Source organism: Coregonus lavaretus (genome assembly GCF_964263955.1).
Source record: "Coregonus lavaretus genome assembly, chromosome: 26".
In the NCBI taxonomy this organism is placed as follows: Eukaryota; Metazoa; Chordata; class Actinopteri; order Salmoniformes; family Salmonidae; genus Coregonus; species Coregonus lavaretus.
The window spans coordinates 41,788,998-41,805,423 of record NC_140013.1 but is presented as its reverse complement, the minus strand read 5'-3'; positions in this window follow the sequence as shown (position 1 = coordinate 41,805,423).

Genomic DNA, 16,426 nt, shown 5'->3' with positions numbered 1-16,426 from the left:
GAGGCGGCAGGCAGGGTTCTCTCGCTTCACCCCAGGTAGCACAAACCCACACTCGTTCAGAGCCCTCACGTTTCATATTATTGAGTCCTTTGATTTCCCTGTTGTGTTGGGACATCCCTGGCTAGCACTATACGACCCCACCTTTTCATGGCCGCAGAGGGCTCTCATGGGGTGGTCGCGAGAGTGTCAGGGTAGGTGTCTAAATGTTTCCGTTGGTGCGACCCAAAGTTGGAAAGTCCAGACAATGCCTCCACCGTGCGCATTCCCCTCGAATACCTTGATTTGGCGCACGCCTTTTCCAAAACGCAGGCAACCAAATTACCACCCCATCGCTCGGGGGATTGTGCGATAAACCTCCGGTGAGACGCTGTGCTGCCAAGGAGTCATGTATATCCCCTGTCGCAGGCTGAAATGGAGGCTATGGAAACATACTTAATAAAATTACAATTCTCTATAGTTATCCTCTACCCCTCATTTCCACTGTGATCGAATCAATGCATGGGGCGCGCTTCTTCACGAAATTAGATCTCAGGAGTGCGTACAACCTGGTGCGTGTCCGGGAAGTGTACGAGTGGAAGACAGCATTTACCACCACCACGGGGCATTATGAATACCTGGTGATGCCGTACGGGTTGATGAATGCTCCATCAGTCTTCCAGTTCTTTGTGAACGAGGTGTTTCGGGACATGCTTGGTCGCGGTGTGGTGGTCTACATCGATGACATCCTGGTGTATTCCGCTACGCGTGCCGAGCATGTGTCCCTGGTTCGCAGAGTGCTTGGGTGACAGTTGGAGCATGACCTGTATGCCAAGGCAGAAAGATGTCTGTTCTTCCAACAATCCGTCTCCTTCCTTGGATACCACATCACCACCTCAGGTGTGGAGATGGAGGGAGACCGCATTTCAGCCGTGCGTAATTGACCGACTCCAACCATGGTTAAGGAGGTGCAGCGCTTCATTGGCTTTGCCAATTACTATTGGAGGTTTATCCGGGGCTTTGGCAAGGTCGCAGCCCCCATCACCTCTCTGTTGAAGGGTGGGCCGTCCCGGCTCCACTGGTCTGCTGAGGCTGACAGGGCTTTCAGTACCCTGAGGGCTCTGTTCACCTCAGCCCCGGTACTGGTCCATCCCAATCCCTCAATGCCGTTCGTAGTGGAGGTGGACGCGTCCGAGGTAGGGGTAGGCGCTGTCCTATCCCAACGCTCGGGCACGCCACCCAAGCTCCGCCTCTGTGCCTTCTTCTCTAAGAAGCTCAGCCTGACGGAGCAGAACTATGACGTTGTTGATCGGGAGCTGTTGGCTGTTGCCAGAGCCCTGACCACGTGGAGGCACTGGCTTGAGGGGGCGAAACACCCTTTCCTCATCTGGACTGAACACCGTAACCTGGAGTACATCTGGGCACCGAGGAGGCTGAACCCTCGCCAGGCCAGGTGGGCCTTGTTCTTCACCTGGTTTGATTTCACGCTGTCCTATATACCAGGCACTAAGAACGTGATGGCTGTACAACACAGAGGAGAGGCCCATTGATAACACCCCCATACTCCCGGCCTCCAGCATTGTGGCGCCGGTGGTATGGGCGGTGGACGGGGACATAGAGCGGTTCTGCCCACACATTTTCTATAGGATTGAGGTCAGGGCTTTGTGATGGCCACTCCAATACCTTGACTTTGATGTCCTTAAGCCATTTTGCCACAACTTTGGAAGTATGCTTGGTGTCATTGTCCATTTGGAAGACCTATTTGCGACCAAGCTTTAACTTCCTGACTGATGTCTTGAGATGTTGCTTCAATATATCCACATAATTTTCCTTCCTTATGATGCCATCTATTTTGTGAAGTGCACCAGTCCCTCCTGCAACAAAGCACCCCCACATTATGATGCTGCCACCCCCGTGCTTCACGGTTGGGATGGTGTACTTCGGCTTGCAAGCAACCACCTTTTTCCTCCAAATAACAATGGTCATTATGGCCAAACAGTTTTATTTTTGTTTCATCAGACCAGAGGACATTTCTCCAAAAAGTACGATCTTTGTCCCCATGTGCAGTTGCAAAGCGGTTTTGGAGCAGTGGCTTCTTCCTTGCTGAGCGGCCTTTCAGGTTATGTCGATATAGGACTCGTTTTACTGTGGATATACAGTGGGGGAAAAAAGTATTTAGTCAAATCAAATCAAATCAAATTTTATTGGTCACATGCGCCGAATACAACAGGTGCAGACATTGCAGTGAAATGCTTACTTACAGCCCTTAACCAACAGTGCATTTATTTTAAACAAAAAAAGTAAGAATAAAACAACAACAACAAAAAAGTGTTGAGAAAAAAAGAGCAGAAGTAAAATAAAGTGACAGTAGGGAGGCTATATATACAGTAAAATAAAGTGACAGTAGGGAGGCTATATATACAGGGGGGTACCGTTGCAGAGTCAATGTGCGGGGGCACCGGCTAGTTGAGGTAGTTGAGGTAATATGTACATGTGGGTAGAGTTAAAGTGACTATGCATAAATACTTAACAGAGTAGCAGCAGCGTAAAAAGGATGGGGTGGGGGGGCAGTGCAAATAGTCCGGGTAGCCATGATTAGCTGTTCAGGAGTCTTATGGCTTGGGGGTAGAAGCTGTTGAGAAGTCTTTTGGACCTAGACTTGGCACTCCGGTACCGCTTGCCGTGCGGTAGCAGAGAGAACAGTCTATGACTAGGGTGGCTGGAGTCTTTGACAATTTTGAGGGCCTTCCTCTGACACCGCCTGGTATAGAGGTCCTGGATGGCAGGGAGCTTTGCCCCAGTGATGTACTGGGCCGTACGCACTACCCTCTGTAGTGCCTTGCGGTCAGAGGCCAAGCAGTTGCCATACCAGGCGGTGATGCAACCAGTCAGGATGCTCTCGATGGTGCAGCTGTAGAATTTTTTGAGGATCTGAGGACCCATGCCAAATCTTTTTAGTCTCCTGAGGGGGAATAGGCTTTGTCGTGCCCTCTTCACGACTGTCTTGGTGTGTTTGGACCATGATAGTTCGTTGGTGATGTGGACACCAAGGAACTTGAAGCTCTCAACCTGTTCCACTACAGCCCCGTCGATGAGAATGGGGGCGTGCTCAGTCCTCTTTTTTTTCCTGTAGTCCACAATCATCTCCTTTGTCTCAGCCACCAATTGTGCAAGTTCTCCCACTTAAAAAGATGAGAGAGGCCTGTAATTTTCATCATAGGTACACGTCAACTATGACAGACAAATAAATAAAAAAAATCCAGAAAATTACATTGTAGGATTTTTTATGAATTTATTTGCAAATTATGGTGGAAAATAAGTATTTGGTCACCTACAAACAAGCAAGATTTCTGGCTCTCACAGACCTGTAACTTCTTCTTTAAGAGGCTCCTCTGTCCTCCTGTCATGAACCCTGCATCCTGAGTCGGTTCCTGCCTGTGTTGCCATTTTTCTGCTCGGAATCTCCAGTTTCCTGAGGGTTCGTGAACGCTCCCGGTCTGGTTGCCGGGCGACGTTGCTAGGCGGGAGATCTCCTGATTAACCGCACCTGCATCTCATCAGCGGTCTGCACACCTGGTCCTGATCATCACCCTTCTTAAGCCCTGACCTGACATCCATTCCCTGCCGGATCGTTAGCCATGAACAGTATGTTTGTCAGTGTATCAGCCTTGGAGTTTCTAGTGTTAGTTTTGTTGTTTTGCACCTTGTTGGCTTGCCGTGTACTTACCTCCGTTTTGTTTCTATCAGCAGTCAATCTCCCGGAACCTTCACCCAACCCCTGCCTGGTTGTCGGCGGCTGCCGAGCCATTCTTGGATCTACCACTGCACCTCCACCAACTCATCTCCACCACCCGCTCTGTCCCCTGGATTATTCTGCATCATTTTGTGAATCTGTTAAATAAATACTCACCTTCGTTTCAACTCACCTTGTCCTGGTCTGCTTCTGGGTTCTGGCTTAGTAAACCGTGACACCTCCACTCGTTACCTGTATTAATGGCACCTGTTTGAACTTGTTATCAGTATAAAAGACACCTGTCCACAACCTCAAACAGTCACACTCCAAACTCCACTATGGCCAAGACCAAAGAGCTGTCAAAGGACACCAGAAACAAAATTGTAGACCTGCACCAGGCTGGGAAGACTGAATATGCAATAGGTAAGCAGCTTGGTTTGAAGAAATCAACTGTGGGAGCAATTATTAGGAAATGGAAGACATACAAGACCACTGATAATCTCCCTCGATCTGGGGCTCCACGCAAGATCTCACCCCGTGGGGTCAAAATGATCACAAGAACGGTGAGCAAAAATCCCAGAACCACACGGGGGGACCTAGTGAATGACCTGCAGAGAGCTGGGACCAAAGTAACAAAGCCTACCATCAGTAACACACTACGCCAGGGACTCAAATCCTGCAGTGCCAGACGTGTCCCCCTGCTTAAGCCAGTACATGTCCAGGCCCGTCTGAAGTTTGCTAGAGTGCATTTGGATGATCCAGAAGAGGATTGGGAGAATGTCATATGGTCAGATGAAACCAAAATAGAACTTTTTGGTAAAAACTCAACTCGTCGTGTTTGGAGGACAAAGAATGCTGAGTTGCATCCAAAGAACACCATACCTACTGTGAAGCATGGGGGTGGAAACATCATGCTTTGGGGCTGTTTTTCTGCAAAGGGACCAGGACGACTGATCCGTGTAAAGGAAAGAATGAATGGGGCCATGTATCGTGAGATTTTGAGTAAAAACCTCCTTCCATCAGCAAGGGCATTGAAGATGAAACGTGGCTGGGTCTTTCAGCATGACAATGATCCCAAACACACTGCCCGGGCAACGAAGGAGTGTCTTCGTAAGAAGCATTTCAAGGTCCTGGAGTGGCCTAGCCAGTCTCCAGATCTCAACCCCATAGAAAATCTTTGGAGGGAGTTGAAAGTCTGTGTTGCCCAGCGACAGCCCCAAAACATCACTGCTCTAGAGGAGATCTGCATGGAGGAATGGGCCAAAATACCAGCAACAGTGTGTGAAAACCTTGTGAAGACTTACAGAAAACGTTTGACCTGTGTCAACAGAACAGAACAGCGCCGAAGAAGATGGCTGCCGTTTTACAGCCCTCTAACCAATTGTACTATTATGTGTGTTTTTTCGCGTTATTTGTAATTTATTTTGTACATAATGTTTCTGCCATCGTCTCTTATAACCAAAAAGAGCTTCTGGATATCAGGACAGCGATTACTCACCTCGTATTGGACGAAGATTTTTTCTTCAACGAGGCGGCCGCAAAGGATATCATACAGACACCCGACAAGGCCCAAATCCCCGTCATTCGCGTGAGGAAGAGACGGAGATATCGTGGACGTAGATCGGGGTGCCTTGTAAGGATCCGACGGCGAGCGAGTAAACTGCCTCTTCCATCAATCCTATTAGCCAATCTTCAATCATTGGAAAACAAATTGGATGACCTAAGATTACGGTTATCCTACCAACGGGACATTAAAAACTGTAATATCTTATGTTTCACAGAGTCGTGGCTGAACGACGACATGGATAACATACAGCTAGCGGGCTATACGCTACATCGGCAGGATAGAACGGCTGACTCCGGTAAGACAAGGGGTGGCGGTCTGTGTATATTTGTAAACAACAGCTGGTGCACAAAATCAAATACTAAGGAAGTCTCGAGGTTTTGCTCGCCTGAGGTAGAGTATCTTATGATAAGCTGTAGACCACACTATTTACCAAGAGAGTTTTCATCTATATTTTTCATAGCTGTCTATTTACCACCACAAACCAATGCTGGCATTAAGATTGCACTGAATGAGTTGTACAAGGCCATAAATCAACAGGAAAACGCTCATCCAGATGCAGCGCTCCTAGTGGCCAGGGACTTTAATGCAGGGAAACTTAAATCTGTTCTACCTAATTTCTACCAGCATGTTAAATGTGCAACCAGAGGAAAAAAAACTCTAGACCACCTTTACTCCACACACAGAGACGCATACAAAGCTCTCCCTCGCCCTCCATTTGGCAAATCTGACCATAACTCTATCCTCCTGATTCCTGCTTATAAGCAAAAACTAAAGCAGGAAGCACCAATGACTCGGTTAATAAAAAAGTGGTCAGATGACGCAGATGCTAAGCTACAGGACTGTTTTGCTAGCACAGACTGGAACATGTTCCGGGATTCTTCAGACAGCATTGAGGAGTACACCACATCAGTCACTGGCTTCATCAATAAGTGCATCGATGATGTCGTCCCCACAGTGACCGTACGTACATACCCCAACCAGAAGCCATGGATTACAGGAAACATCTTCACTGAGCTAAAGGGTAGAGCTGCCGCTTTCAAGGAACGGGACTCTAACACGGACGCTTATAAGAAATCCCGCTATGCCCTCCGACGAACCATCAAACAGGCAAAGAGTCAGTACAGGACTAAGATTGAATCGTACTACACTGGCTCTGACGCTCGTCGGATGTGGCAGGGCTTGAAAACTATTACAGACTACAAAGGGAAGCACAGCCGCGAGCTGCCCAGTGACACAAGCCTACCAGACGAGCTAAACCACTTCTATGCTCGCTTCCAGGCAAGCATCACTGAAGCATGCATGAGAGCACCAGCTGTTCCGGATGACTATGTGATCACGCTCTCCGTAGCCGATGTGAGTAAGACTTTTAAGCAGGTCAACATTCACAAGGCCGCAGGGCCAGACGGATTACCAGGACGTGTACTCCGAGCATGTGCTGACCAACTGGCAAGTGTCTTCACTGACATTTTCAACATGTCCCTGACTGAGTCTGTAATACCAACATGTTTCAAGAAGACCACCATAGTCGCCGTGCCCAAGGACTCTAAGATAACCTGCCTAAATGACTACCGACCCGTAGCACTGACGTCTGTAGCCATGAAGTGCTTTGAAAGGCTGGTCATGGCTCACATCAACAGCATTATCCCAGAAACCCTAGACCCACTCCAATTTGCATACCGCCCCAACAGATCCACACATGATGCAATCTCTATTGCACTCCACACTGCCCTTTCCCACCTGGACAAGAGGAACATCTACGTGAGAATGCTATTCATTGACTACAGCTCAGCATTCAACACCATAGTGCCCTCAAAGCTCATCACTAAGCTAAGGATCCTGGGACTAAACACCTCCCTCTGCAACTGGATCCTGGACTTCCTGACGGGCCGCCCCCAGGTGGTAAGGGTAGGTAACAACACATCTGCCACACTGATCCTCAACACGGGGGCCCCTCAGGGGTGCGTGCTCAGTCCCCTCCTGTACTCTCTGTTCACCCATGACTGCATGGCCAGGCACGACTCCAACACCATCATTACGTTTGCTGACGACACAACAGTGGTAGGCCTGATCACCGACAACGTTGAGACAGCCTATAGGGAGAAGGTCAGAGACCTGGCCGTGTGGTGCCAGGACAACAACCTCTCCCTCAACGTGACCAAGACAAAGGAGATGATTGTGGACTACAGGAAAAAAAAGAGGACTGAGCACGCCCCCATTCTCATCGACGGGGCTGTAGTGGAACAGGTTGAGAGCTTCAAGTTCCTTGGTGTCCACATCACCAACGAACTATCATGGTCCAAACACACCAAGACAGTCGTGAAGAGGGCACGACAAAGCCTATTCCCCCTCAGGAGACTGAAAAGATTCGGCATGGGTCCTCAGATCCTCAAAAAATTCTACAGCTGCACCATCGAGAGCATCCTGACTGGTTGCATCACCGCCTGGTATGGCAACTGCTTGGCCTCCGACCGCAAGGCACTACAGAGGGTAGTGCGTACGGCCCAGTACATCACTGGGGCCAAGCTTCCTGCCATCCAGGACCTCTATACCAGGCGGTGTCAGAGGAAGGCCCTCAAAATTGTCAAAGACTCCAGCCACCCTAGTCATAGACTGTTCTCTCTGCTACCGCACGGCAAGCGGTACCGGAGTGCCAAGTCTAGGTCCAAAATACTTCTCAACAGCTTCTACCCCCAAGCCATAAGACTCCTGAACAGCTAATCATGGCTACCCGGACTATTTGCACTGCTCCCTCACCCCATCCTTTTTACGCTGCTGCTACTCTGTTAATTATTTATGCATAGTCACTTTAACTCTACCCACATGTACATATTACTTCAACTACCTCAACTAGCCGGTGCCCCCGCACATTGACTCTGCACCGGTACCTCCCTGTATATATAGCCTCCCTACTGTTATTTTATTTTACTTCTGCTCTTTTTTTCTCAACACTTTTTTTGTTGTTGTTTTATTTTTACTTTTTTTTGGTAAAAAATAAATGCACTGTTGGTTAAGGGCTGTAAGTAAGCATTTCACTGTAATGTCTGCACCTGTTGTATTCGGCGCATGTGACCAATAAAATAAGATTTGATTTGATTTGATTGCCAACAAAGGGTATATAACAAAGTATTGAGAAACTTTTGTTATTGACCAAATACTTATTTTCCACCATAATTTGTAAATAAATTCATAAAAAATCCTACAATGTGATTTTCTGGAGAAAAAAAATCTCATTTTGTCTGTCATAGTTGACGTGTACCTATGATGAAAATTACAGGCCTCTCTCATCTTTTTAAGTGGGAGAACTTGCACAATTGGTGGCTGACTAAATACTTTTTTCCCCCACTGTAGATACTTTTGTACCTGTTTCCTCCAGCATCTTCACAAGGTCCTTTGCTTTTGTTCTGGGCTTGATTTACACTTTTCGCACCAAAGTATGTTCATCTCTAGGAGACAGAACGCGTCTCCTTCCTGAGCGGTATGACGGCTGCGTGGTCCCATGGTGTTTATACAGATGAACGTGGTACCTTCAGGCGTTTGGAAATTGCTCCCAAGGATGAACCAGACTTATGGAGGTCTACATATTTTTTCTGAGGTCTTGGCTGATTTGTTTTGATTTTCCCATGATGTCAAGCAAAGAGGCACTGAGTTTGAAGGTAGGCCTTGAAATACATCCGCAGGCACACCTCCAATTGACTCAAATGATGTCAATTAGCCTATCAGAAACTTCTAAAGCCATGACATCATTTTCTGGAATTTTCCAAGCTGTTTAAAGGCACAGTCAACTTAGTGTATGTAACCTTCTGACCCACTGGGATTGTGATACAGTGAATTATAAGTGAAATAATCTGTCTGTAAACAATTGTTGGAAGAATTACTTGTGTCATGCACAAGGTAGATGTCCTAACCGACTTGCCAAAACTATAGTTTGTTAACAAGAAATTTGTGGAGTGGTTGAAAAACGAGTTTTAATGACTCCAACCTAAGTGTATGTAATCCTCCGACTTCAACTGTACATACCTTACCAGTTCCACAACGGTCCCACTTATTGATCGATTTTCTAACTGATCTTCCCCTCTCTCAGGGTAACACCACCATCCTGGTTGTTGTGGACCGCTTTTCTAAAGCCTGCCGCCTCCTTCCTCTGCCTGGTCTCCCCCACGGCCCTGCAAACTGCGAAAGCCCTTTTTACTCACGTCTTCCGGCACTACAGGGTGCCAGAGACAGATTGTCCGGCCGGAGGACATAGTGTCTGACCGGGGGTCCCCAGTTTACGTCTAGGGTCTTGAAGGCGTTCATGGAACGTCTGGGGGTCTCAGTCAGCCTGACCTCCGGGTTTAACCCCAAATCTAATGGGCACGTGGAACGGGTGAATCAGGATATGGGTAGGTTCCTGCGGTCCTACTGCCAGGACCGGCAGGGGGAGTGGTCGGTGTTCTTGCCATGGGCCAAATATGCCCAGAACTCTCTCCGCCACTCCTCCACTAACATGTCACCATTTCAATATGTTTTCGGGTATCAGCCGGTCCTGGCACCGTGGCGTCAGAGCCAGACCGAAGCTCCTGCGGTGGACGACTGGTTTCGGCACGCGGAAGAGACGTGGAATGCCGCCCACGTCCACCTCCAGCACGTCTTGCGTCGCCAGAAGTCCAACGCTGACCGCCACCACAGTGAGGCCCCGGTCTTTGTACCGGGTGATCAGGTCTGTCTCTTGACCCGGAACCTGCCCCTCCGCCTGCCCTGCCGTATGCTGGGCCTGCGGTTTGTGGGGCCGTTCAAAGTCCTAAGGAGAGTGAACGAGGTTACGAATAGGTTGCTGCTCCCTCCTGATTACCGTATTAACCCCTCGTTTCACGTGTCTCTCCTCAGGCCGGTGGTGTCTGAGGTGCGGGAGGTCCATCCGCCCCCTCTGGACATCGAGGGGGCCCCGGCGTACTCCGTCCGTTCCATCCTGGATTCGAGGCGTCGGGCGGGGGGACTTCAGTACCTCGTGGAGTGGGAGGGGTATGGTCCGGAGGAGCGGTGCTGGGTCCTGGTGAAGGATGTCCTCGATCCCTCCCTGTTGCGTCGCCATCCGGATCGCCCTGCTCTGCGTCCTCCTGGTCATCCCCGGGGCCGGTGTCGGCACGCTGCTGGAGCTGCGCATCAAGGGGGGGGGGGGGGGGGGTATTGTCACTACTCCCTCCGAAGCTGCCTCATCTCCTTGTTCGGGCAGGCTTCGGCGTTCGTCGTCACCGGCCTTCTAGCCACTGCCGCTCCTCTTTTCATCATTCCATTTGTTTTGTCTTGTTTTTCACACACACCTGGTTCATATCCCCTCATCAGTCTCTGTATAATTATCCCCTCTGCTCCCCCATGTCTTTGTGTGTTATTGTTCCATGTGGAGGTGTCGCTAGCTCGTGTTGAGCATTAGGTTACTTTTATCGCCGGGATATTCACCCGTGTGTTTTGTTTTCCCAGTACGCATTTAAGTCGCACTGTATTGTAGCTCAGTTGATAGAGCATGGTGTTTGCAACGCCAGGGTTGTGGGTTCAATTCCCATGGGGGACCAGTATGAAAAAAAAAAAAATATATATATATATATATATGTATTCACTAACTGTAAGTCGCTCTGGAAAAGAGCGTCTGCTAAATGACTAAAATGTAAATGTAAATGTATTTGGTTTACGCATTGCTGCGGACTGCTGTATTGGCCAAATAAACCTTATTCTATGATTCACACCTCCTGCGCCTGGCTCCGTCCAACTCACCTTGTTACTCAGAGGACACTCTTGGATGAACTCTTTGCCATGGTTCTAAATGGGATCTTCTTATTATCCTGAGTATCGCCCCAAGTATTACCCTGGTTATAGCGTAACGAATGAAAATACTAGTTTAATCTTTCTTTCCATACAATTTTAAAATTGCAATCTTTTCCCTCTTGTTTCGTTTAATCGACGACCAAACTATGATTGATGTTCATACATTATTGCCTGTTATATGTAAAAAAAAAATACATATTATAATACTCACAGCATAAGCATAGGCTCTATTATGAAGCTCAATGTCTTTGTTGAAGGAAGGGAAAGAGAGAGTAGGCGCAGAAAGCTGTGTTACTGAGAGTCGATGTTAGTTTGACTTGGCTGGGTTCTTTCTGGTAATGATTATGAAGTGGGCATTGGGAGTCGTTTGGACAATAGAGGGAGCAAACGGGGGAGACGAGGGGAGGAGAAAAGGGAAGAGAGTAGGGATACAATGGGAGAGGGGAGGGGAGGAGAGGGGAGCGAGGCGATGAGATGCTAGGGGAGATGGGAGGGGAGGAGAGGAGAGGGGAGTGAGGCGATGAGTATGAAAATGTTTGCGCTCACTAACTATAAGTCGCTCTGGATAAGAGCGTCTGTAAATGACTAAAATGTAAATGTAATGCTAGGGGAGAGGAGAGGGAGGAGAGGAGAGCGAGGAGGTGAGATGTGAGGGGAGAGGAGAGGAGTGCTAGGCGGTTAGATGTTAGAGGAGAGCGTGGAGAGGAGAATGAGGGGAGAGGAGAGGGAAGAGTTTGGGTATGAATCAGGCAGATGGTTGGCCTGGCAGCGTGTTGATAATGGCAGCATTAGTCTGCTGGGAAGCAACATTATGCTCAAGGTCAATGAGAGACTGAAGAATGGAGCCACACAGAACAGCATGGAGGGAGGCTTCATATCAACAGCATCCTCACACAGCAGGAGACAGACTCACATCTCCCCACAGAGACTCTGAAGAGATGGATTGTCGCCCAAATGGCACCCTATTCCCTATTTAGTGCACTACTTTTAACCAGGGCTCTGGTCTAAGGCCCATATGATTCTGGTCAAAAGTAGTGCACTACATAGGGAATAGGGTGCCATTTGGGACGCAGCTCATGGACTGTGGAAGGATCTCATTAAATACAGATATGTCATCACACCCAGCAGTGCTTAGATATTATATCCCTCTATGGAAAACATCTCAATGTCAGAGAATCTGGTAGATGCACACACAATTAATCACTGATGTTGATTTACCGACTGTATGTGCATCGTTTGACCACTTTGGAAATGTGTTTTAATTAATGCTTTCAAGTCTCCTAACCTTTAGGGAACGAATGCATAATCTTGTTTGATGTGTGAGTTATTTTACCCAAAATAAAATTATCTAAAATGAAATTCCCTGTTCAATACATGTAATAAAATCAAGTAAAGTAGTGGTAAAGTATTCAGCACATCTCTAAGTGTTCTATCGTGGGCTACTAAACCCGTACAACCCTCTTCATCTGTTAGTCACCGATCCGGCTCAACTCGGCCTCGAAGGACAACGAAAAAGAGCCGGAAAGGGTTGGAAAGGTTTTTTAATCTGTCACTAGTTATTGTGTATGGAAATCCATCCGCTGAAGACCACCAATATCCCTATAGTGCATGCAACAACATACCTATTCATTACAATATACAATAAGAGCATTGGTGAAATGGATGCCTGAGAAACGATATACAGTGGGGGAAAAAAAGTATTTAGTCAGCCACCAATTGTGCAAGTTCTCCCACTTAAAAAGATGAGAGAGGGCTGTAATTCTCATCATAGGTACACGTCAACTATGACAGACAAAATGAGAAATAAAAAATCCAGAAAATCACATTGTAGGATTTTTAATGAATTTATTTGCAAATTATGGTGGAAAATAAGTATTTGGTCAATAACAAAAGTTTCTCAATACTTTGTTATATACCCTTTGTTGGCAATGACACAGGTCAAACGTTTTCTGTAAGTCTTCACAAGGTTTTCACACACTGTTGCTGGTATTTTGGCCCATTCCTCCATGCATATCTCCTTTAGAGCAGTGATGTTTTGGGGCTGTCGCTGGGCAACACAGACTTTCAACTCCCTCCAAAGATTTTCTATGGGGTTGAGATCTGGAGACTGGCTAGGCCACTCCAGGATCTTGAAATGCTTCTTACGAAGCCACTCCTTCGTTGCCGGGCGGTGTGTTTGGGATCATTGTCATACTGAAAGACCCAGCCACGTTTCATCTTCAATGCCCTTGCTGATGGAAAGAGGTTTTCACTCAAAATCTCACGATACATGGCCCCATTCATTCTTTCCTTTACACGGATCAGTCGTCCTGGTCCCTTTGCAGAAAAACAGCCCCAAAGCATGATGTTTCCACCCCCATGCTTCACAGTAGGTATGGTGTTCTTTGGATGCAACTCAGCATTCTTTGTCCTCCAAACACGACGAGTTGAGTTTTTACCAAAAAGTTATATTTTGGTTTCATCTGACCATATGACATTCTCCCAATCCTCTTCTGGATCATCCAAATGTACTCTAGCAAACTTCAGACGGGCCTGGACATGTACTGGCTTAAGCAGGGGGACACGTCTGGCACTGCAGGATTTGAGTCCCTGGCGGCGTAGTGTGTTACTGATGGTAGGCTTTGTTACTTTGGTCCCAGCTCTCTGCAGGTCATTCACTAGGTCCCCCCGTGTGGTTCTGGGATTTTTGCTCACCGTTCTTGTGATCATTTTGACCCCACGAGGTGAGATCTTGCGTGGAGCCCCAGATCGAGGGAGATTATCAGTGGTCTTGTATGTCTTCCATTTCCTAATAATTGCTCCCACAGTTGATTTATTCAAACCAAGCTGCTTACCTATTGCAGATTCAGTCTTCCCAGCCTGGTGCAGGTCTACAATTTTGTTTCTGGTGTCCTTTGACAGCTCTTTGGTCTTGGCCATAGTGGAGTTTGGAGTGTGACTGTTTGAGGTTGTGGACAGGTGTCTTTTATACTGATAACAAGTTCAAACAGGTGCCATTAATACAAGTAACGAGTGGAGGACAGAGGAGCCTCTTAAAGAAGAAGTTACAGGTCTGTGAGAGCCAGAAATCTTGCTTGTTTGTAGGTGACCAAATACTTATTTTCCACCATAATTTGCAAATAAATTCATAAAAAATCCTACAATGTGATTTTTTGGAGAAAAAAAATCTCAATTTGTCTGTCATAGTTGACGTGTACCTATGATGAAAATTACAGGCCTCTCTCATCTTTTTAAGTGGGAGAACTTGCACAATTGGTGGCTGACTAAATACTTTTTTCCCCCACTGTAGATCATTTGGGGCCTTGTGGTTCCCCCTTGTTCTATTACCAGTGTTATCTTATTAGACCAGTTCTTTCCCAGATGGCAGCTCCTCCTTGAACACTGGGAGATACACAACAGAAGTCAGGGGATCACTGAAACTTTACTAAAATGTGTCTCAAATGGACCCTTTTTTACTTTATAGTGGACTACCTTTGACGAGAGCTCTGTGGGGCCTGGCCCCAAAATATTATTCACTATAAAGGTAATAATGTGCCATTTGGGAAGCACCCCATGACTGATGTTGTTTGTTGTGTATCACAATTTACTAAAGATCACGTGTGGGAGCAGCGAACAGTTGGCAGACATTCTGACTCTTATGTGTCTACAGCTCCTGAAGCACAGCCATGACAGCATGGCTAAAACTCCCCCTCTAGCCATATTAAACCTTATGAAACAACCAAGTAAAATACTATCAGAATGGAGGAAGAGATAAGCGACTGTGAAGCCTCGTTTACACCTTGCGCTAAAATGTGGGTTTTGTTATCTTGATCAGTTGTGATCCGTTCACTATCTGATCTGATCCGATCTTAAGAGGCCAATATAATTATGATTTCAATGGTTTGACCATCCATATCTGTTTACACCTGTTAAGATATCCAGATACAATGGGTTCTATACTGCAATTCAGCTTTTAGCTGTAAATGTGTACATTATCAAATAAACCTTACTAATAATAATAAAGACGTGGACAAGATCAGGACATATGTTACCACCAGGTGTAAACAGAGAGATGGAATTCCTCATTTATATGAATTAATTTGTAAAGCAGCTGAAGGGCAGATAGAGAGAGAGTCTGGGGCCATCCTCCTCAGGATAGATAGAGAGTCTGGGGCCATCCTCCTCAGGATAGATAGAGAGTCTGGGGCCATCCTCCACAGGATAGATAGAGAGTCTGGGGCCATCCTCCTCAGGATAGATAGAGAGTCTGGGGCCATCCTCCTCAGGATAGATAGAGAGTCTGGGGCCATCCTCCTCAGGATAGATAGAGAGTCTGGGGCCATCCTCCTCAGGATAGATAGAGAGTCTGCGGCCATCCTCCTCAGGATAGAGAGAGAGTCTGGGGCCATCCTCCTCAGGATAGATAGAGAGTCTGGGGCCATCCTCCTCAGGATAGATAGAGAGTCTGGGGCCATCCTCCACAGGATAGAGAGAGAGTCTGGGGCCATGCTCCTCAGGATAGATAGAGAGTCTGCGGCCATCCTCCTCAGGATAGATAGAGAGAGTCTGGGGCCATCCTCCTCAGGATAGATAGAGAGTCTGGGGCCATCCTCCACAGGATAGAGAGTCTGGGGCCATCCTCCTCAGGATAGATAGAGAGTCTGGGGCCATCCTCCTCAGGATAGATAGAGAGTCTGGGGCCATCCTCCTCGGGATAGATAGAGAGTCTGGGGCCATCCTCCTCAGGATAGATAGAGAGTCTGGGGCCATCCTTCTCAGGATAGATAGAGAGTCTGGGGCCATCCTCCTCAAGAGCCTCATAGATATTTAATCATTAGTTAAGGCACTTTACAGACATTATTGATACTAAAGACTTACTCATTATTCAAGTGTTTGTTGTCAGAATAGCAATCACAGGTGTGCGAAAATGGTACCTTACGATTGTTGCTTTATTCCTTTTTCATAGAAGCAACCGGAAACTCTGAAGACATCACATGAATAAAAAGACAACGAGACAGTGTCATTCTGGTCATATTTTAATCAGCACTTTTCTTCATTATTAATGTTTTATTTTCTTTTTTTACAGTGGCATAGTTTTGAAAAATTGATATTTAATACTGAAAAAGCAAACCTCACTCTCACATCCCCCCCTTAAAATGCAATGCAATTACAGCAATTCAAACTTTATACAAAAATTAGTCATTTATTTATAGCATCAAATTGAACTAACAAAAGAACATGTATTATGAATATTGGCAATGTGTTTCAACGTGTCTTGTATAGAGTGGGAAGATGTCTGGGTCACCAAAGCCTTTATAACACGTCATTACAACTGTTTGCAGCAAACTCAAAGGCCATAACGGTGATCGTTG